Source organism: Sarcophilus harrisii, chromosome 1 (genome assembly GCF_902635505.1).
Source record: "Sarcophilus harrisii chromosome 1, mSarHar1.11, whole genome shotgun sequence".
Lineage (NCBI taxonomy): Eukaryota > Metazoa > Chordata > Mammalia > Dasyuromorphia > Dasyuridae > Sarcophilus > Sarcophilus harrisii.
In genome coordinates this window covers 640,829,448-640,853,561 of record NC_045426.1, presented here as the reverse complement: position 1 = coordinate 640,853,561, position 24,114 = coordinate 640,829,448, and the positions used below count along the sequence as shown (strand labels likewise).

Here is a 24,114-nt window from a genome sequence, read left to right as displayed (position 1 = left end):
GGGAAATGGGGATCTTGCTAATGGAACAGATGTTGGTCCTACTGCTTTGAGTATTGATTGATCAATAAATATTTGTCTATGTATCAGATTCTATGCTAACTGCGAGAGTAAGCTAGAAAGCTTCCAGTAGAAGCCTAGGTCTATTGTCTGCGGGCCAGTCTAGCTCAGTGAAGATATCGACACGGGGGGATGAATTTTTGACCAGCACAATCTTGGACACCATGTCCTAAGATGTTAGCAGTGTCTGTGGAAGGGACAGATCCATTAAGGAGAGGGGGAACCCTTGAACTACAAGTATTGAAGTTTCTATTTTCTCCAAATGGCATGAAATTTATGGTAATCCAGAAAAAGAGTATGCCTAGAAGGAGGTGAAGGAAAAAGAAAAAGACCTATTCTCTGGTGCCCCAAAACCTCTCCTGCCTCCTCTTCTTAGTAGTAGGTTATTGACTAACCTCCTTTCCCCATCCCCTTGTTTGAGCCTGGAAGTGGCCCTCCCACCTAAGAGTAACTGTGTGTGGTAGAGAGGGATAGGTGGTCTCTGCATTGCCAGCTGTCCAGGCAGTTGGGCAGTTGGGTTCTCCAAACACCAGGAGATGTACTATAGTTATGACCCCTTTTCCCCTCAGACCTTTGATGAAGGAAGCTTGTTTATAATGAATTTTTCCCAACCTCTCTATTCTCCCTACCCCAGTCCTTTGGATTCAACTTACTCCAGTGGTTCTGGATAATCAACTTGGCAACTTGGAAAGCAAGTATACTGCCCTCAGGGACAGTCACTGTCTTCACTGCCTTTAAGTGACCCTCCCCCTGACCCTGGGGAGAGAAGGAAAGAGGGAAGAAATCAGAGATCTGGAACTGGGGAGGGTCCCCAGAGGTCAGCCCATCCAACCCTCTCATTCTCAGGAAATCCCATCTCTGAGAGATGAAGGACTTGCCCAAGGTCACAGCTGGAATGTGGTCTCAGATCTTTGGGGTCTAAAGCCAGTGCTCAGAGATGGCTAGGCTTACAGCAGGGATATCAAGATTAGGAGTGGACTAGAAGGAAATGCAGAACTGGGATGGAGTCTGGGCAGGAGCGTACTCTCCTTCCCTCTCTCCCCAAGTTCTCTGGAGTGGGAGAGAGGGACCAAGAAGACACAGGAGGCCAGCACAGAAGCTTTGAGCCAACCTGGGTTGGGCCTGGTCATATGTGACTTAGGACAACAATTCTCTCTCAGTTTTCTGCAGGGGTCCCTAAGCCAACTCTCATCAGGTTTAAAGGATCTTCTTGGAGTCATGAGGAAGGAAATGAATCAGCCCCTGACTGGTCATGCTGCATTCCAACTCCAACTGAACTTCTCTTGGATTATCTGCTGCTTGATGATTAGCCACAGCCCTGAAAATGGCAGAGAGCTGACCAAGCCCATTACCCACAATAAATCTTGTTATTTTTAATGGATTAGCACCCAACAGGATGCAGGAAAGGGACAGGGGCCTGCAGAGTTTTCAGGCCTAGATCTTTGCCTCCTGGGGGTCTCTGGGGTTATGAACTAAGTCTGGAAGGTCAAGGGGTGTTGGAGGATTCAGATCTTTCCCCTTTCCTGCCCCCACCTATTGAGGGTGTGAGTTCTAACCTGAAAACATGAGGCCCCAGGAATGGTGAACTTCCCAAAGCCTTCTGTATTTCTGGACCTCTTCAGAACGGCTTCTTTCTGGGTCTTGACAGCTTCTGTGACAACATAGATGTCCTCGTTCCGTTTCCGAAGCTCCTGAAAGATAGAGGGCTCTGGTTTCTTCAGTGTCCTGTGGGAGAGAAAGAGGGAATACAGCAGGTAAGAGATCTGGGATTCCCTCTCATGCCTCTCAGCTATGACCTTCTTCAGGGCCACCTGAGGGTATAGCATCTTTGGATTTCTCCATGCTAGTGCCTTGGGGAGTGAATATGATATGAAGTGGTGGTTTGGGCTCAGGATGATTTGTGCACATGTTTGGAAGGCTAAAGCTGTGATTAGAGCCAAAAGAAGCCCTGCCTTCTCTGAACTCAAACACATTTTAATTTTATTTATTTATTTATTTGCTGAGGCAATTTGGGGGTAGAAAGTGTTAAGTGTCTGATTTGAACTAGATTTGAACTCAGGTCCTCCTGACTTCAGGGATGCTGCTCTATCCACTTCACCACCTAGCTGCCCCACAGTCAATTACATCTTAGCAGGAATATTGATGATAGCTTTAGCTAGTAAGATGCAAGTTGCCTTTGAGAGAAAGAATTAAGATGCAAGTTGCCTTTGAGAGAGTGAATTAATGTCAACAATCTGGAAGTCTAGCAACTCCCTGAGGCAAAAAGGGAGGAGCGCTGATAGGTTTATAAGTGAATTTTTGGATTTTGATCAGGTCTTTTGTTCAAATGGACCTTTATTTTATTTTATTTTTTTTGGAAGCTTTATTTATTTATTTATTCCCTACAGTTATATATAAAACTTTTTTTTTTAACATTTTTTTTAAACTTTGAGTTCCACATTCTCCTTTTTCCTTCCTTCCTACTTCTTCCCTGCTGCATTTTGAAGTCATACATGAAGTTATACAAAACATTTTCATAAAAGTCTTGTTGTGAATGAAAACATACAACTCTGTCCCTTAAAAAGTAACCTCAAGAAAAATAAGTTTTTTTTTTTGTTCTGTTTTGTTTTTTTTTAAGTATGCTTCACTCTGTATTCAGATATGATCGGTTCTTTCTCTGAGTATGGATAGCATTTTTCATCATAAGTCCTTTCTGATGAGGTCTTGGGTCACTAGATGGGGTTGGCAGAGAAAGCCTAAAGAACTGATAAGATTACTCCTGAGGCAAGCAGGGAAAGGCACTGAGGGGATCAGCTCAATGTTCTTGTCCCACTTTTCTGGAGTTCTTTCTTGAATAACCCTACTTTACTTTATCCAATCAGAGAACCAAGTTATGTTGTCAGACCAAAGAGATTAATTTCCCCTATAAATCTGTCCATGGCCTGTGCCATTTTTTGCTGAATCCCTTTTGGATTAGCTTGCCCTGGTGCGCTTTCTTATGGTGTCTTTCTCCTTGTTATATAGCTAACTAACTCTTTTCGGATGCTAAATCCTTTTTAGGATTTTGCCTACCAATGGTATACTCCCACGTCATGGAGTATTTCCTTTCTCCTGGTTAATTGTGTGTCCCACTAGGGAACTTGTCTTTTCCATTGTTAATTGCTAAAACCTCTTTCCTTGCTAACTATATGCTTTCCCAAATCTATTCCATATTTACCATTCCTGGTGTCTATTGTATCTCTTCAGTTTGCCTGGAACCTCTTCTAAACCTATCTTTTGACAAAGAAGAAGGCATCAATTGGCAGGACAAATCTTGAAAGGGATTTAGTATCCTAAAAAAAAATTAACTATAAGAAGAAAGGTACCACTTAATTTCATAGTCCTTTGGGCATAGCTCCAAATTACTCTAGAATATCATCAACAATGCATTAATGTCTCATTTCCCCCACATTCCCTCCAACATTTATCATTTTCCTTTTCTGGTCTCAAGTGAACCTTTATTATAGTCTTACCCCAGGTGGAAGTCTTTGGTAGAATTCTTTTTTTTTTTTTTTTAATTTAATAGCCTTTTATTTACAGGTTATATGCATGGGTAACTTTACAGCATTAACAACTGCCAAATCTCTTGTTCCAATTTTTCACCACTTACCCTCCACCCCCTCCCCCAGATGGCAGGATGACCAGTAGATGTTAAATATATTAAAATATAAATTAGATACACAATAAGTATACATGACCAAATCGTTATTTTTGCTGTACAAAAAGAATCAGACTCTGAAATATTGTACAATTAGCTTGTGAAGGAAATAAAAAATGCAGGTGGGCATAAATATAGGGATTGGGAGTTCAGTGTAATGGTTTTTAGTCATCACCCAGAGTTCTTTCTCTGGGCGTAGCTGGTTCAGTTCATTACTGCTCCATTGGAAATGATTTGGTTGATCTCGTTGCTGAGGATGACCAGGTCCATCAGAACTGGTCATCATATAGTATTGTTGTTGAAGTATATAATGATCTCCTGGTCCTGCTCATTTCACTCAGCATCAGTTCATGTAAGTCTCTCCAGGCCTTTCTGAAATCATCCTCTTGGTCATTTCTTACAGAACAATAATATTCCATAATATTCATATACCACAATTTATTCAGCCAGTCTCCAACTGATGGGCATCCATTCAGTTTCCAGTTTCTAGCCACTACAAAAAGGACTGCCACAAACATTCGTGCACATACAGATCCCTTTCCCTTCTTTATAATCTCTTTGGGATATAAGCCCAGTAGTAACACTGCTGGATCAAAGGGTATGCACAGTTTGATAACTTTTTGAGCATAGTTCCAAACTACTCTCCAGAATGGTTGGATTTGTTCACAACTCCACCAACAATGCATCAATGTTTTGGTAGAATTCTTAATCAATATCTTGCATTGATCAAATCATTACAACCCCTCTATTACTGTATCCAATTAGATAGCCAAGTTAAGATATTAACATTCATTTCCCAGAGGTTCTATTTTCCCTACCAAAAAACTTAAGTATACTTCATAAGCTAACTTTTTTTTTTTTTTTTTTAGCATACTAAATCTCTTTGGAGTTAGTCTGCCAGTTAATGGCTTATTTCCCTTCCCTTCTCATTCTTTTATGTGGTATCACAATAGCTAATGCCTAACTGCTTTTACAGTTAGCCTGGTAATCCCCCACTTGCCATGTTTTAATGGCATCTCTGCAAAGGATTTTGCTTTCTCCTTGTTAATTGCTAAAACAAACACTTTCTCCTCCCAAAAACTCCTTATGAATTTAGCCTGCTCTTAGCAGAATAATCAAATCTTTGCCCTTTGATTTGGAGTGGTCTAAGCCTACAAATTCTTTTGAAGCAACCCACAATACTAGCCTGTAATCCCAATATATTCTAGCCCCATTATACCAACACTTTCCCAACCTCAATAATATTAAGGGAGAGCCATCCAAAGAAGGGCCATCAAGATGATGGTGAGCTTGGGAAAAAAAATTAAATGGGACAGAAACAGCTGAAGGAACTGGATTTCTTTAGTATGGAGTAGAGAGAGTTTGTAGGGGACATGAGGATCTGTCTTAAAAATATATGGAGGGGCAGCTAGGTGGCACAGTGCATAGAGCACCAGCCCTGAAGTCAGGAGAACCTGAGTTCAAATCTAGTCTTGGACACTTAACACTTCCTAGCTGTGTGACTCTGGGGAAGTGACTTAATTCCAATTGCCTCAGAAAAACAAACAAAAACAAAAACAAAAAACAACAACAACAAAACAAACATATAGATATAGATATATAAGAGATTGATGTGAGGCAGAAGGGATAAATTTGTTCCCTTCCAGCCCCAGAGGGGGACCAGCTCAAGGAATTCACCAGGAAATTCAGCTCAGAGTAAAGAACTTCCTAACAGTTATAACCATTAAGTAAAGGAAGGGTTACCTGGTGAAGTAACCTTCCCTCTTGCTGGAGGCATTTATGCACAGGTGGGATACTATAAAGAGGACTCCTAATCAGGCAGAGCACCTGACTGGATTCCTTTCTCAGGTCCCTTAGATTCCACAAAGCTAGCTCCAACCTGGGGCTGGAATTATCTCCCACAGTTCTTTTTTGGCTCCTCCATAACCTATCTGAACTAACTCTGACCTCATTTCTCTTTGCACCGCTCCTGATTCCTGTTTTACTCAGGCTGCCCCAGGTACTTAGGATATCACCCTCTCTCTCCTCATCTATATCTCATGAAGTCTCTGTCTTCCTTTTAAGACCTGAACTTTAAGGATGAAGCCTTCCCTGTCTCAGCAGAATATATTGTTTCCCTTCTCAAATTCCTAAAAGATTTTATTACAGAATCATAGATTAGAGGCAAGGGACCTTAGAAGTTCTCTAGTTCAACCTCCTATTTTTATAATTGAGGAGACTGGGGCCTGGAAAAGTTAAGTGATTCATCCAGCCTCAAACAGGTAATAACATTTGGACTCAGATGCTTTGGTTTGAAAGTTAGTGCCTTTCCTACATGCACATGAATGAGAATTGGAGTTGGACTATGGTAGGTACAAGTGAGAAAAAGTACTCAGAGAAGTTTTTTTTAAAAAGATTTTTCACGTATAATTTTTGCTTTTACTTCACCTAGATTTGCTCCCTGTGGACTTTCTTCTCCTCCTTCCAGAAAATCATCCATTACAACAAAGATTAAAAAAAAAAAAGAGGAAGAAAAGAAAAATATTCAGTAAAATCCATCAGCATCTTGAAGAAAACTGCCATTACTTGCAATATTCCACATTATTGTCCTCAACTTCTGTAAAGAACCAGGGAAAATATCTTGTCATATCTCTTCTTTGGAGCCAAATTTATTTTTTATAATTTTGCAACATTCAATTACAATTATTTTGTGTTTCCCCCTCCATTTGATAGGGTTGTAATCTTTGTTTTTGATGGTACAGTGATTAGAGTATCAAGTATGGGGTCAGGAAAACCTATGTTCAATCTGGCCTCCGACAGCAGTAACTCACAACTCCACCAACAATGCATCAATGTTTTGGTAGAATTCTTAATCAATATCTTGCATTGATCAAATCATTACAACCCCTCTATTACTGTATCCAATTAGATAGCCAAGTTAAGATATTAACATTCATTTCCCAGAGGTTCTATTTTCCCTACCAAAAAACTTAAGTATACTTCATAAGCTAACTTTTTTTTTTTTTTTTTTTTTTTTTAGCATACTAAATCTCTTTGGAGTTAGTCTGCCAGTTAATGGCTTATTTCCCTTCCCTTCTCATTCTTTTATGTGGTATCACAATAGCTAATGCCTAACTGCTTTTACAGTTAGCCTGGTAATCCCCCACTTGCCATGTTTTAATGGCCATTTCTCTAACACTTAGAGATTTTAAAAGGTTTTTCCCATAACAAACTCTGTTTTGTGAATGAAGAAAGGGAGGTTCCATTAGTGATACTTGATTTTGGCATGTGTCTAGAGTTCCTTGTGCCTCAATTTCTTTCTGTCAAATGAAGCTTGGAATACATGGCCCTCTTGGGGTAGCTAGGTAGTACAGTGGATAGAGCTCTAGGCCTGGTGTCAGGGAGACCTGAGTCCAAATCTGGCCTCAGACACTTACTAGCTATGTGATTCTGGGCAAATTACTTAACCCTATCTGCCTCAATTTCCTCCTCTGCAAAATGAGCTGGCCCAATGTGGTCCAGATGTGGTCATGAAGAGCTGGACATGACTGAAATAACAGAACAACAATAAAGATCCCTTTCTCTTTAAATCTTTTGCTATGGTAGATGCTATGTTGAATGATTTACTGCTATCTAGTTAGTGATGAGGCTGCTACCCTAGCTTGTACTAAAGAGGGAAGAAGTATAGACAGTCTCTTAGCTAAGTAGTTTATCCAGGAAAATAGGTAACCCACCAGCAATAATCAGGAAGCTTCTTGATTGAGGACAGGTCAGGAATTACAAAATAAATGAATGAGCTCAGGCTGCATACTTGATGAGCCAATCACAAATCAGTGAGATAAAGATGTAACGGGGAAAATTGCCTTTCTGCCATCCCAGGCTCACTCTCAGTCCATAAGGATATGTCTCAAGTACTTGCTAGCTTTTGAAACTGTTCCCCTTCCTGAGGAATCCTGTAGAACTAGTTAATGAGATCATTCTTTCCCATTCTTTCATGTATAGGGGAGGAAGGATCAAACATATGTTTCCTTCTATACTCAAAAGAGAATAAGTCTATTTAGCCCCTGTGGCAGTAGACAATGTGCTAGCTTCAAAGGCAATTACTCTGAGCCTCAGTTTACTCATCTGCAGAATGAAGGAATGAGACTAGATGACATCTCAATTCCCTTTCTGCTCCAAATCTTTGGTCCTATTGTAATATTCTTCTCTAAAATGCAATATTCTTTTGTTGAGGTTTCCTTGGAGTCTCTGGAGGCAGCCTTCCTTTCAGTTCAGTAATCATCACAAGTGCAGCCAGGGATTAAAGTCCAAATCCTTTACTGTCTCTTTCCAAGTCTTGTCTCCATTCCTGGGGCCTGGTTAGCTTTCTTAGAGGTCTATCTCTCTCCTTGATTCCAAGAGCTTAAGCTCCTCCTGCTTTCTCTGGCTTCTGAATCTCCCAGACTGAATTCTGGCTGAGGCTCCAAGAGCTTCTAGTGCACTTGTCCTTTTTGGCCCTGAGAGTTTCTAGTTTATATGCCCCACACTGAGTATACACCAGTCATTATATCACTAGGAAACCACTATTTGTTGTAGAAATAAATCAGTGCTAAACTAGATTTAACCATTGTCTCCTCAATTCCACTTAGTACCTTGTTTCAAGATCCATAACATCTCCTTGTTGGATTAAATCAATCATACTGAACCATGCTAAATTAGATAACTATTGTCTCTATCAATTACACTGACTTAGCACCTTGTTTCAAGTTTTTGAACATAACATCTCTTGCGTTCTTTTGATTTAGAACATAGGTGGGTCATGACCTCCCTGACTTCTCAAGGAGGTGAAAACCCCCAAAAAGAGGTGATCATGACTTCCCTGACTGCTCAAAAAAGGGGTGAAAACACCATAAAATGAGGTGATCACGCCCTCCCTGATGTCTCAGGAAGGGAGATGAAAACACCAAAGGAAATGGAAAATCAAATCAAATTAGTGGGTTTCCGAAGGGGCTCACTTGAAACAGGTATACATAAATCCATCAATATGGGAGGTATTATACATAATTATATAAATTACATAAGCACATAGTAACACAGGCTAGTAGTGATGTAATAAACAACATGAAACAACATGAGGAATTATACATGTCCATAAGTCCTAGAAATTGTCCAAAAGGAATCTATTGTCTATTACTTCTTGTACCAGGAATCCAATAATTCCTGTAAGTTTTGAAGTCCTGCAGTAGTCTCATCTTGTGTTAGGGCATCCAATGATTCCTGCACATTTTGTTCTTAGGTCTTCTCTTTTGTTTTGAGGTTTTTCTTTTTTTTCTGTCTCTCTCCGATGGACAAGGTGAATTCAGCTTGTTGGCACCCATCTGATTCCTTCTCCAGCTGTAGAAATACAAGCAAATCCTCTCCCCCAAGCAGTTAACCTATCTGGTCCCTTCTATTTCACTACTTTCTAAATCTCTTCTCATCACCTGGGATGGAATTAAGTACAATTTTAAGTGTTGGTGCTTCACAGCAGGAAGTATTAGGAGCATTCCCATTCCTGACCTACCTACTTCCAATTAACCCTTCATGGGTTACACTGGAGCTTCATCACACTGGACATAGCCCAGCTCTGTTGGGTTAAAAAAAGTCTTTATTCTTTCCAATTGTAATCCCTTTCTGCCATATGATTGCTTTTCCTGATTGATCACATCAGAATCTTGAAGCTTCTAAAGGTGTAACCTCAGCTGCCATCATGCCCTACCTGTCGTTTGTGATGATAGCTTGGAGCTGGGCCCTGCCTCTCATTTCCCTAGGTCAATCTACATTCTGAAGGCTCCAGTGGAAGCCTCAGTTGCATTTGCACATGGGGTTTTGGGTTTTCTCTCACCTGTCCTCTTACTCTATCTCTGTACCTATTGACAAGGTAGCTCTCCAGATGTCCTATTTTTCCACATTGAAAGCATTGACAGTTTCTCTAGAAGTCCCTTGCCAAGAGGGACCCTATCTTCCCATGTTCATCATAGTCTGGGTATAATAAGTATTTGTGCCATTGTGGCTACGCGTCTTATGATCTCCTCTAAAGGATCATCTTTGTGTAGTCCCCATATAATTCTTCTGAAAACTCAGTAGCGTTTTCCTTAGCCAGTTGTCTTATCATAATTCTTGTAGCTGCATTTTCTCCAGTGGTTCTTGTGACAGCTATCTGGAGAATTTCCACAAAATCTGCAAAGGGTTCATTGGGATCTTGCTCTATTTTTGTGAAGGCTTCCCCTTGATCTTTCCCTAGGAGGGAACCCCAAGCTTTTGTTGCAGCAGTAGCAATTTGTTCATACAGCTCCTATGGGGTAATTAATCTATGCTGAATTCTCTGCATACTGACCTTCACCTGCTAGTTGGCCAAGGTGATCTGTATATTAACTTTAGTTTGCTTATTGGGCTTGTATCTTGCATAATTCACTATACTCCGAAAGCCACAACAAATTTTGTCCAGATTCCAAATGTGTTCTTGCTATGGATTTCCAATCACAAGGGGTTAAGATTTCATAAGCCAAATTCTCTAGTAACATCTTAACATAAGATGATGTAGCCCCATAAAGAGGGCAACCTTTTTTAAATCTTTGATTTTTCCAAATCAGAGGTGTATCTTCTCCTTTTTTTGACCTGAAAGGTCAAGCTCTTCAATCACAGGGTATGCATTTGTTAAATCAGATATGTCCTGTCCTTCATTTTTGCACTAACCAGTGCCTTTTGTAATCTTGTCATAGGTTGCTTCATAGGTGGTGCCGATTGTGTCACTGCCTGTCCCCCTCCTCTTTCTCCCTCCATCCATGAAGGGTTAATTGAGGTAGGTAGGTCAGGGAATGGGGAATGCCCTAATGCTTCCTGCTGTGAGCACCACACTTAAATTGTACTTAACTCCATTCTTATCTGATTCTTCATCCTTTTCACCTAGTTTATTTGGATCCTCCCTCTCCTGCTCCTCTTTTTTTTTCTTTATTCTATAACTTAAATAATTTCCTAAAGCAGTTGTGTTATATATATGTAAAAGTGTATCTTTGGACATTGAGTCAGGTTCATTTTCATTGTAGAGATTGGTATTGCTCTCCTACTAATTTCCACTCCTCTAGATCCAATTCTTTTCCTTAAATAACCAAGGAGATGTTTACTATACAGTTTCTAAAATTTCAGTGATCTGCTCTAAATTATAATCAAACCTTGGCTTTTCATAAGTCTGACAGTGCTCTCTACATTTTCCTTGAATTGGAAAAAGAAGGCTGTTTTCTAAACATCTGTCCCATTTTAGCTGAAGTACTACTTTAGCCCTTTAACAAAGTTTCCTTGTCTATTTTGTCTAATTTCTGGGTTGAGGAGACTTTTCCACTGAAATCAGGATCAGAGACTTTTCCATTGAAATCAGGATCGTGTTTGCCCATGTTTGGATGCCAAAATGTAATATTCTTCTCTAAAATGCAATATTCTCTTGTTGGGGGTTTCCTTGGGGTCTCTGGAGGCAGCCTTCCTTTCAGTTCAGTAATCACCACAAGTGCAGCCAGGGATTAAAGTCCAAATCCTTTATTGTCTCTTTCCAAGTCTTGTCTCCTTTCCTGGAGCCTGGTTAGCTTTCTTAGAGGTCTATCTCTCTCCTTGGTTCCAAGAGCTTAAACTCTTGCCACTTTCTCTGGCTTCTGAATCTCCCAGACTGAGATCCTGGCTGGGCTCCAAGAGCTTCTAGGTGTGTTTGTCCTTCTGGCCCTGAGAGCTTCTTGATTATATGCCCTTACACTGAGTATATCCAATCATTATATCACTAGGAAACCATTATTTGTTGTAGGAATCAAATCAATACTAAATTAGATTTAACCATTCTCTCCTCAATTCCACTTAGGTACCTTGTTTCAAATTCTGGCCCATAATAGGCCAGATTATTTAAACCAGAGGTAGGATTAAATCAATTATGCTGAACCATGCTAAATTAGATAACTATTGTCTCTATCAATTCCTCTGACTTAGCACCTTGTTTCAAGTTTGCCCCATAACACCTATAATCAATGCCAAAGTCTCAAAGAAAAAATACTTTTCTCTATAGCATGCCCCTGGTGAAAACTACACACCCTTTTAAAAATATTTTCCTGGCTAACGTGAGCTATACTTTAAAAAATAGCTTTTTATTTTCCCAAATACATGTAAAGATAGTTTTCAACATTCACTTTTGCAAGACTTTCTCATTATCCCTCTCTTCTTCCTCCCTCCCCTACACAGCAAGCAATCCAATATAGGTTAAACGTGCAGTTCCTCTAAACATATTTCCATATTCATCATGATGTGCAAGAAAAACTACATTAAAAGGGGAAAAACATGATAAAGAAAGAAAAAACCAAGGAAACCAACAACAACCAAAAGAGGTAAAAATACTATGCTTGATCCATATTCAGTCTCCTATAGTTCTCTCTTAGGATGGCACTTTCCATCTTTTTGGATCTATTGGATCTGCCTACTAGAATGATCTCAAATCATCTCATTGTTGAAAAGAGCCAAGTCTATCTGATTGATCATCACATAATCTTCTTGCTGCTGTGTATGTAATGTTCTGCTCACTTCATTTTAGGATCAGTTCATGTAAGTCTTCTAAAAAAGCCTGGAGCTTTTCTGAAATCAGTCTGGTGAACTATACTTTTTTAATTATTCATTTTAAAATGAATCTATACTGAGCAACCAGGAGAGGACAGCAGTTTATAGAGTTTCAGTTCAAGTTTAAAAAAAAAAAAAAAAACTGAGACTCAAAGGTAGCTATTTCCTCATTGTCTAAATCCAATGTCATTTCCCCTGGATTCTGTCTCGGGTATTTACAGGGCAGTTCCACTAGGATATCCCACTGATACCTCAAGTTCTAACAGCCAGAAATTGAGTTCATTCATATGTAACCCAGATGCATTTACTGATTTTCTTATTTCTTTCTCTAGTAGCACAGTTACTTGCTGCCTCTCTACTCTCTCATTTCTCCCATCTAATTAGTTAGTTAGCAGGTACTGTTAATCTGATCATCTTTTACATCTATTTCCTCTTCTCAATACACTACTACTACTACTACTGCTAGTAGTAGTCCTAATTACTACTACTACAATAATTCCTAACTACTTCCTTCATGAATTAATTCAATTGATTTTAAATAGGCCGTCCTGGCTCCTGCATTGTCTCCCTCTTTTAATCAGTTCTTCATATTGCTATCAGACTAATCTTCCTTATTTGTCAATCTGGTCATGTCATATCTCTGCTAAAAGTCTTCAAGGACTCCCTGTTACATTATAAATACAATTCAAACTCCTCTTTTTGACATTTAAGACCTTCTTTCAATCCGATGCCCATCTATATTTCCTACCTTACTTCACGTGATTCCGCAATCTTTAGAATCCTTTTAAATAGGACTGTTTGAAACTGCCCTCAGAAAGGAAATCAAAAAAAAAAATCCTGAGGTTTCACCTTACATCTAAAAAATTGACAAAGATTACAAAAAATAGACACAAGCAATGTTAGAGTGGCTGTGGAAAGATAGGGATATTAATACACTAGAGATGGATCTATGAATTGGTTCAGTCCTTTTGTAAATGATGGAATGGTGCTAAAATATTCACATCTTGGACCTGGAAGTCCTGTTGTTAGCCATATGTTCCCCAAGGAGCTTCAAAACAGAAGGTTGGCTTCATAGTAGCACTTTTTATGATAGCCAAGAATTGGAAACAAAGTAGATGACTAAACAAATTGTAGCACCTGAATGTATTAGTCAGAGAAAGACAGTTTGAAGAATTCAGAGAAACATGGGAAGGCTTATGTAAACTGATAAAAACTAAAATAAGCACAAACAAGAAAAGAATACACCCAATGGCTACAATGGTATAAATAGGAAAAGCAAAACCAAAACTTGATATTAAATAATTAAAATGACAGAGCTTGTTCTTGAAGATTAAAAGAGGAGAAAATGAGACCTTTCTTTCTTCCTGAAGGTGAGGGACTATGGTTATAGAATATTATATATACAAATCAAACTCAGTAGCCATATTGCTATGTTTTGCTGATCCATATTCTCCTATATTTTATGTTCTTTGTCACAAGGAATGGATTGTTAGCTGGGAGAGCCATTTAGGTATGGCAGTTGGGTAAAACAAAAGATATAAATAATTAAAAAAACAATACCCTTTAATACTTTTATGTTTTATATGCTCCCTATTCCAAAACATCTTTCCTTACTCTGTTTATCTATTAAATTCCTAATCATCATTTTAAAGACTAAATTCAAATGCCCCTTCCTAGTAAACATTTCAGGATGTATCTCTGTTGGAATAATCTTCTTCCTTGGAACTTATTTTCACCTTTTCTTGTACTCTTATGTAATATTGTCAATTGTGGTTTAAATGTATTGTTCTCATCCCCTCATTAGTATGTGAGATTCCATGGAGTTACAGACAGGGTCTTATCCATGTTTCTTACAATATAGCACATTTGTGGATGTTGATATATAGTAAATTCAATCCTATACAAGGAAAACTTACTCTATTTCTCTCTGGTTGTCCCAGGTACCTTTCCTTGTTCTTACTCCCTCCTCCTCCTCCACTTCCTCATCCTTCAAGAGAAGTCACCAGAGCTCTCAGTCTATCTTGTTTATTCTTCTACCTTTCTTTTTGTAAGCAGTCCCAGGTGTGAAGGGGCACCATGAGGAAGTCTTGACCTCCAGATCTTGTTCTGTTTGAAGTCTGTCCTGAAATCCTGCCCTGCACAGAGGCAGTCCACCTCCCACACTGCCAGACACCTTCCCATCTACTTCATCATTAAGTGGAGATGGTCCATTCTGGATCACTTCTGGAGAGAGAAGACCAATCCTTAGCTAAACAGAGCAGTAAACCTGGGAAGAGTCCACATGGAACAAGGTAAAAGCCTCTGGGACTCCAACCTTATCTATACTTCCCCAATCACAATAACTTACGGTTCTATAACACTTTAAGATGTACAAAGTGCTTTCTGCACACCTACCCTGAGTAGAAAATACCAATATTTTTCTCATTTTCCAGATCTGCTCAGAGCAGATAAGTGATTTATCCCCAGTCAAAACTTTATTAAGTGGAAGAACTGAGGGCCCAAACCCAAGTCTCTGGCTGGTTCCATGGCTCTACAGTGCCTCCCCAATTCATCCACAACTTCTGCTTGGGATGGCTGGACATGTAGTGATACAGAACCACATGGAGCCATGAAGTCAGTCCAGCAAAAGTGTGTATTCTGGCCAAGTCTGATGAGCCCATTTCTCCTTCATAGTATAAATAAATATTTATTTATACTTTAAGGCTTAAGATAAAGCCTTATCTAACTCCCTCTCACCCTCTAGCACTGATCATTCTCTCACTTCCCTAGGGAGTATGTACCTAGTTCTGGAGAGCTGGGATCCAAGAATGTCTTTGAGAGTCAAATTGAGCCAAACATACTGTGGACTCCAAAACCAGAAGCTCTTGAGTCTTCTTCCTGACCAGGTAGTAGGGACTTCGAAGTGGCTGGAGCTCTTGAGGGCTTTCCACAGGGATCAGCTCCCCATTTTTGCTCAGCTCTTTGGCTGATGTTTTGACAGGCACTCAAATGTAGATGGCATGGTCTTGGGAAGAGCAAGGGAGAAGAAGCGGGACAGAAGCTAGTTAGAGTCTCTTGTTGGAATCTTTACAAACTGTTAAGTCATTAGAGTAGATAGTGACAATAATTATCTAATTTAGCATGGTTCAGTATGATTGATTTGATCTTACAAAGGGAGATATTTTGGGCCAGAATCTAGAAACAAGATACTAATGTACAACTGATATGAAACAATGCTTGTATTCACACCTTTAGAAGCTCATATAAGCAAGAAGTATTTAAGTACTCATTGGAGTTCACACATTTGGGAGATTTCAGGGTTTAGTATGAGATATCCAAATTCACACCTCATAATCCCTGCCTCCAGAAGGAGAGTTAACCTTTGGAGATCATATATAAAGAGGCTCTTAGCTTTGAGTTACTTAGGAACATTCCCAGGGGTTGGAGAAGCACTCTGGGAGGAAGCCCAAAGCCCTCTCTGGAGGCAAGAGAGATTCATTCCATCTTTGTTCTGGCTGGAGGCTGAAGGGAGCAGAGAGGTAAGAGGACTGAGCTGCAAAGCTCTTGGAACCAAGCAGAAAGATAGGCCTCTAGAAAACTAACCAGGCTTTATTGGAGACAATAAAGATCTGAACTTTTAGCATCTGGATGCATTTGGGTGATTATTTCACTTGTATAACTGGCATTGCCTTTAGAAAACCTCCCCAAGAAACCTGTTTTTCTCCCAGAGAACCATCTTATTATTTTAAAGAAAAGAACACCACCTCTCTGACTCTTTCTCTCCTAAAGGAGAGGATAGTCAGTTTAATGCTTACAAGTAAGCCATCAGACAGATGTCAATCAAAAACATTTGTCATGCACATACTTTGTGCCAGGCAATGTGCTACGTTCTAGGCATACAAAAAAGAAAATGATAGCCCTTGTCCCGAAGAGTTCACAATCTAATAGGAGAGATTATATGCAAACTATTTTATGTATTCTTATATGTATATCTATATATACATATGTATAATATATGTGTGTGTCTACATACATACGTGTATATCTAATATATAGATATATATGTCTATAGATATACACATATGCATGTAGACATACATATACACCTGTCCATATATATACATATATGTGTATGATAAATTAGCAGTAATCAGCAGAGGGAAGGTGTTAGAAGGAAGAGAAATTTGGGAAAATCTTCCGGGAAAAAGTGGAATTTTATCTGGGACTTGAAACCTGAGTAGTCAAGATGGGGAGATGAGGAAGGAGAACATTCCAGGCATGGAGGACAGCCAAAAAAAATGTGAGGTTTCTTCTTCCTTAGCCAAATCTAGAAAAGACTTTCTGTAGCTCTTGTTTTCACTTCATCTTCCACTTCTCAACTCTTTGTAATCTGGCATTTGCCCTCATCCTAAACTGAAACTTCCTTCTTTATGGTTACCAACAGTCATTTAACTTTTTCTAACTCTGCTGACTTTCTCAGTTCACATCTTCAGTTACTGCTCTCCCCTATTTCTGTATGTTCTCTTCAGATTTCATGGCACTGCAAGGGGTTGAGGAGTAGCTAACATTTACATGGCTCTTACTATGTGTCTACACTAAGATCTTTAAAATTACTGTCCCATTTAATCCTCAAAATAGTTCTGGGAGGTAGGTGCTCTTATTATCCCCAATTGACAGAGGAAGAACCTGAGGAAGGTTGTTAGGATTCTTACAAGGTACTAAGACAGTGAAATTGATAGAAACAATAATTATCTAATTTAGCACGGTTCAGTATGATTGATCTGATCCTACAAGGAGATGTTATGGGCCAGAACTTGAAACAAGGTACTCAGTGGAATTGAAGAAACAGTGATTTAATCCTATAACAAATAATGGTTTCCGAGTGATATAATGATTGGTATGTACTCAGAATACAGCATATAAGCAAGAAGCTCTCAGGGTCAGACACACAAGCTCACACTCAGAGGCGGAGACAGATTCATTCCATCTCCCACCTTTGTGCTGGCTGTAGGTTGAAGCTGGCAGAGGCAAAGGACTAGCAACAGGAGGTCTTGGAACCAAGGAGAGAGATAGGCCTGTATATACTTCTAAACATTTTGCACACTTTTGTGCACAGTATAAGATTTTACACACCACTGGCATACCTTTTAATCCTCAAGGTCAGGCAATAATAGAGAGAAGAAACAGAGACATTAAAATGCTCCTCCAAAAACAAAAGAAAGGGGGAGCCATGGATAACCCTAGATAACTTCTAAATTTAGTTCTCTATACCATTAATTTTTAAATTTTTGATAAAGATGCACTGGCTCCAGCAGACAGGTTTTATAACCCACTGGAAGGGCAGTGTCCAGTGCGAGCAGCTCTACTATCTTTAGACAATTGCCAGGTGATGTGGAGATATCCAGAAAGTGGTGAATGGAAGGGACCAGATAGGTTAACTGCTTGGGAAAGAGGGTTTGCTTGTATTTCTACAGATGGAGAAGGAATCAGATGGGTGCCAACAAGCCACGGTCGCCTTGTCCATCAGAGAAAGACAGAAAAAGAGAAAAATCTGGAAATAAAGGAGAAGAATTAAGAACAAAATTTGCAGGAATCATTGGATTCCCTAACAGAAGATAAGACTGTTACAAGACTTGAAAACCAGCAGGAATCATTGAAAAATGATGAAAAATTTTTGATGAGACTATTGCAGGACTTCAAAACTTACAGGAATTATTGGATTCCTGACACATGAACAAATGGACAATAGATTTCTCTTAGACTATTTCTAGGACTTATGGACATGTATAATTCCTAATATTGATTCATATTATTTGTTACATTACTACTAGCTTGTGTTATATTGCTATGTACTTATGTAATTTATATAATTATGTGTAACACCTCCCATATTGATGGATTTATGTATACCTGTTTCAAGTGAGCCCCTTCAGAAATCCGCTAATTTGATTTGATTTCCCATTTCCTTTGGTGTTTTCATCTCCCTTCCTGAGACATCAGGGAGGGCATGATCACCTCTTTTTATGTCATTTTCACTCCTTTTGTGAGCAGTCAAGGAAAGTGTGATCACCTCCTTTTTGGGGGGTTCTCACATCCTTGAGAAGTCAGGGAGGTCATGACCACCTATGTTTTAAATCGAAGTAAAGTGGGAGATGTTAAAATTCTTACAAGGTACTAAGAAAGTGAAGTTGATAGAAACAATAATTATCTAATTTAGCATGGTTCAGTATGATTGATCTGATCCTACAAGGAGATGTTATGGGCCAGAACTTGAAACAAGGTACTAAGTGGAATTGAGGAGACAGTGATTTAATCCTACAACAAATAATGATTTGGTATATACTCAAGTGTACAGCATATAAGCAAGAAGTTCTCAGGGCCAGACACACAAGCCCACACTCGGAGGTGGAGACAGATTCATTCCATCTTCCACCTTTGTGCTGGCTGTAGGTTGAAGCTGGCAGAGGCAAAGAACTAGCGACAGGAGCTCTTGGAACCAAGGAGAGAGATATGACTCTAAGAAAGCTAACTGGTCCCAAGGAAGGAGACAAAATTTAAAAGGAAACAATAAAGGATTTGGACTTTTAACTCCTGGCTGCATTTGGGGTTATTACACTGAACTGAAACGAAGGCTGCCTCCAGAAGCCCCCTAAGAAACCTACTCCCAGATAACATTATATTTTAGAGAAGAACATTACAGAAGGTGAAATGGAAGATAATACATAACTTGTAAGTATCTGACATCTGATTTGAACATCCTAATTTCGGGAAATACATTCTCTCTACTATACCACTTGACTTTTGAGGAGGAAGTTCAAAGCAAAATTCTTAATCTTTGTCATGGACACCTTTGGACTGCCAAAGGTGTGGCAGTCTAGGAAGCCCTTTTAGGGATTTAAGTTTCCTTTTCTGAATAATGTTTTTAAATGCAAAAAATAAAATACCTAAGATCATGAAGGAAACCAAATATAATTGAAAATAAAGATGTAATTTTCCCCCTTTCCAATTTCACTGACTCCCTGAACCCTATCTATAGATGCCAAGTACAGAACCTTTGGCTTGAAAGTATACTTCAGGGTCAAGTGGAGTTGTTTAAAGGATAGAAAAGGCCTGAATATGCTTGCTTTAGAGTTGGGAAGGAGCCAGCTGATAAGGAGAAAATGAAAATGTGAGGATAAACAAGGGACAAGCTCTTCATGGAAAAAAAGAAGGGAACTGAATCACCCTGGCAAGTAAAAAAAATACATGAAGTCAAAGACTGGGACAAATCCTTGAGGAATTGAGATTCCTGTACTATAAAGGTTCAGAAGAAAGACTGAAATTTCTTGATCATTGCTAACTTAGGGGACTAAATGAGTGACACACTTAGGGTACTTTAGAACTAGTACAAATCAAAATGTCTGTGCTTTAACCTGTCTTTTTTTATTATTAAAATTTTTTTTAAACTTTAAACTTTTCATTTTTCATTTTTTTTTCCTAACCTGAGTCTTACATCAATACATTTTAGTAAAGGGAGTTTTCATCTTGGACTCTGTTGGAGGGGCCTAATTGTTGAATACTGCGATCTCTAGGCCAGCAGACTGGGCTCAGGCAGCAGGACCTCCTTGTCTGTTACTGCCTGGGAGGTGCAAGCAGTGCAATTTTGGCTATCCCCAAGAGACAAGTTTTGAGGAAGAGGCCATGGTTAAACTTTACCACCATCTTCTTCCTGTTTTGGGGAAAGGGAATCCAGCCATACTGCTAGTAAAAGGTAACAGGGCTGGAGAAGGAACAGGGCATGATGTAATCTTAGGAAACTGTTCTTTAAAATCCTAGGGTCAAGGTCAGAGAGTTGAGAGCCTCGTAAGCCTGCCTAACTTCTCTCAGAATAGACTATGCTAGGGAATCCCACCTGCACACCTGTCCGGCTTTCCCTCCTCTCTCAGCACATCTAAGAAGAGGAACCAGAAGGAATGGGGAAATGAGAGTCAGCCCCTGACTCTGGCCCATTTAAAAAAATAATTAATTAAAGTGTTTAAAAAAATTATTTTCAAAATATATACATGGTTAATTTTCAACATTCACCCTTACAAAATCTTGTGTTCTAAATTTTCCCCTCTCTTCCGCCTCTCTCCCCACTACCCCTCCGGACGGCAAGTCATCCAACATATGATAAACGTGTATAATTCTTCTATACAGACTTTCTGGATCACTTTTTAATGTTCCGGGAGAATTGTGCTGGTTACAAAATACCAAGCTGATTCTTCGCCGGGTTTTTTCCCTAAAGTGTCTTTCCTTCCAACCCCATCCCCCTTCCTCTTTGCTTCTGCCCCAGCTTACCTTGGCAATCTTTATCTGTGGATGGCCGTGTGAGGATGAGGTGGAGCAGGCGTTTCTCCCAACTTATAGAATGAACTGTGTTTCAAAGAGAGCTGCTCAACCAAAACTGAAAGCGTTTGGCTTTTGCCCTCATCACGCCCTTTTATTCTTACACCATTTCCAGGAAAGGAGGAAATCAGATTGTAAATGTGAGAGCTGCTGTTTTCTGGCTTCGGTCCATCCCTCCCAGCCTGACTTCCAGTTTTTGGGAAAGTCCATGGCAGTAAAATGGAGGGCAGTCAAACCAACCACTCCCAGCGCTGTGTCTCCTCCCTTTCTTCTTGTTTCTCCTCCCTCACTCCTACCCACTGACTCCTACATTTGGCCAAATAGGGAAATGGCAAGGAGAGAGAATCTGTCACTCATTGCTTATTTCTTGAACACCTGCTGCACATAAAGGTTTGTGCTAGGTACCCTGTGCTCTGAGAAATAAAAGTGAGACACTCCCTGCAGATGGTATGAATAGAAGCACAACTGAGGCTTTCCAGTCTTGTCAGCAACTGATTCAAAGTTGAATTTCTTCCTGCTGTTATTTCATTCTGCTTCCTCTAGAGCCTAGCCAGACTAAACTACCTTCTGTCCTCCAAAGACAGCCTTATGTTCTTCCCTAAAGAGTGTAACAAACACTAATTTGGTGCCTAGCAAACCACTGTTTAATGTGGAACCCTACACCAGATTCTGGGGAAGATATGGAAAGCTTGCCCTCTCCTTGTGGTGTGATGGAGAAGGTAGAAATCCAGGTTGTGGACTATAATGCCCAGAGTTTCACAAGAAGGATGAAATAAAGGACAAGGTAAAACCTGCAGCCAGGGTAAGATTGATACCTAGATAAACAAATTGAAGAAAAGATATTGGAGTTGGACTTTAAATATGAGTTCAGGGGTAACTAAGTGGCAAAGGGATAGAGTACCAGCTCTGAAGTCAGGAGGACCTGAGTTCAAATTTGGCTTCAGACACTTACCAATAAGTGTCTGTGTGTGTGGGCAAGTCACTTAACTCCAATTACCTCAGCAAAAAATAAAAATGAGTTTATCACACAAAACTGGAGAGAGGATACTGGGAGCAGAGAGAAGGCATAGAAGCAGGACACAGGGGTCCTGTGTCTTAAAAAGTTGTGGGAAGAAGAGGGAGAGTTTGTCAAAGAATGTATCACAATCAGAGAATCTTAGCGTTGGCAGGAACCTCACATCTATTGCAGCTAGGAGTCCCTTTACTTCATGACAAGGCTTGCTTCTTTAGCTTGGATAATCTTCTAGATTAGTTGTTCTCACAGCCCCTCTAACTCTTGAGATGATGTGAGTTTTTCCTTTTCAAAGTTTTTCTTGCAATAAGAGTCAGTCAGTCGCAAAGCCTTTGTTACATATAGCAGTATCAGTTACATACCAGGTGCTGTGATAAGCATTGGTATTCAGACTTCAGGCTAAAAGGAAGGTCAAATGGGCATTAGTTCTCAGGTCATCTGTAGAATTAGGCCTTTCTGAGTCCAGTGAACTTTTCATATCTTTTCCAGTCCAAGCATATACTCCATCTATTCTCCATATTCTCCAGGAGCTCCTTTTTACTCTCTCCTCTCTTAGGGGATGCTTCCTTGCCAGACTCTTTCCAATTTTAGATTTTCTGAATTTTATATATATGACATTTTATATTTTATTTTAAAATTTTTATATGTATGACATTTTCTATATATGACAATGTCACAACTTTCAATTTTAGTAAAAACAAAAGTCATTCCATCATATGGATCTCACCAGGAGGTCACACTTGGGTTGGAAGGAGTTAGAAGACTTAAATTTGAGTACTGCCTCCGTTACCTGCTATCTGGAAAATTCCTAGACCAAATTATTCAAGGGATGGTTCGTGAATATTTAGAAAAGGAACCAACAAGTGCAAAGAGCCAGCATGGCTACATGAAGAACAGGTTGTGCCACACTCACCTGAGCCAGGTTACCAGGGCTGGTAGATCAGAGAAGCAGGTAGGGGAAAGCAGTCAGTCAATCAATTAACCAGCAAGTGCTAGTGCCTACTACTGTGACAAGCACAATTCATTTGACAGAATCTCTCCTAGGTTTTTAATGGACCAGCTAGAATGATCTATTCTAATTTGTTGTCATCCAGTTGTTTCAGTGGTGTCTGACTCTTCAAGGCCACATCTGGGGTTTTCTTGGCAACAAGTACTGGAGTGTTTCCCCATTTGCTTCTCTAACTCGTTTTACTGAGGAGGGTTAGACAACTTGCCCAGAATCACACAGCTAGCGTCTGCGGCCAGAAAGGAGTCTTCTGACCTCAAGCCCGGTGCTTCCACGGCTTAGCTGCCCTCGTAGATGCTAGCAAGAAGGTAATTATGGGGATTAAGAAGTGGACTCAGTCAGTGATGGAGCCAAAGAGTACTTGAAGAAAGCATCTCTAATGGAAAGTGCCAGATTTTGGGCTTGACTTGTGCCAAATAGCCAACATGGAGCGATGGGTTCCACAAAGGTCTTGATAGATGAGAATCACTTGTCTGCATTAGAGAATACTACACAGTAAGCACTTAGGAAATGCTTATTGACTGATGGGCTCTAGAAAGATAACATTTAAGAGTTACAAATGTAAAGTCTTGGCCTTAAATTCTGAAAATAAATTTGACAAGTACCTAATGGGGAAACTGAGACTAGAAAGCAGTTCAATTGAAGAAGATCTTGGGATTTCAGTGGATTGAAAGCTCAATATATGCCAACAGTGTAATATGGAAACAAACCAAAAAAGTTCATGTGATATTGGGCTGCATTAGGAGAGGCTGCTTTGGGAGGTCGTGGGCTCTTCAGGCAAAGGCTGAATGATCACTTGTTTGGGAAATTTTGTGTCCCTTCTGGCTGACATGTAATTTTGTTCCTTTTCTGACTCATTATTTCTATTACATTTTCTATCCAAACATTTGTTGTACAAAATGAACCAACATGTTCATGTCTTTGGAAATTCCCTTTTGCATCCAGCTATTCTTGTAGGTCTTTCTGAAATAATCCTGTGCTAAATATTTTATATATCTATCATTTCATTTAATACTCATAACAACACCATGGGAGTTAGGTGCTATTATTATCCCCTTTTGACAGGGAAGGAAATCGAGGCAGACAGAAGTTAAATGACTTGTCTAGGATCATACACCTAGTGGTATCTGAGGCTAGATTTGAACTCAAGACCTCCTGGATCCAGGTCCAGTGTCCTAACCATTGAACCACCCAGCTACCACCCTCTAGAAGCAGCCTGTGAAACTTTTTTGGATTGTTCTGATGGTTAGGAAATCTTGTCTTTTTTTTTTTTTTTACATCAAACCTAGATCTTATTCTGCAACTTCCACCCAGTAATGGGACCTGTCTTCTGGGAATAGACAGAATGGGTTTCATCTCTCTTCCACATGAAATCTCTTCAAATATTTTAAGGCATTCAACTGGTCCCTTTGCCTCTAGTTCCTTTAACTGACC

General features: G+C 39.6%; 1 protein-coding gene across 1 annotated transcript in view; it reads right to left on the bottom strand.

The window, feature by feature from the left end:
- LOC100934670 (gasdermin-D) overlaps positions 1-24,114 on the bottom strand; it is a 62,548-nt gene that overhangs the window by 17,452 nt on the left and 20,982 nt on the right. The window lies entirely within an intron of this gene.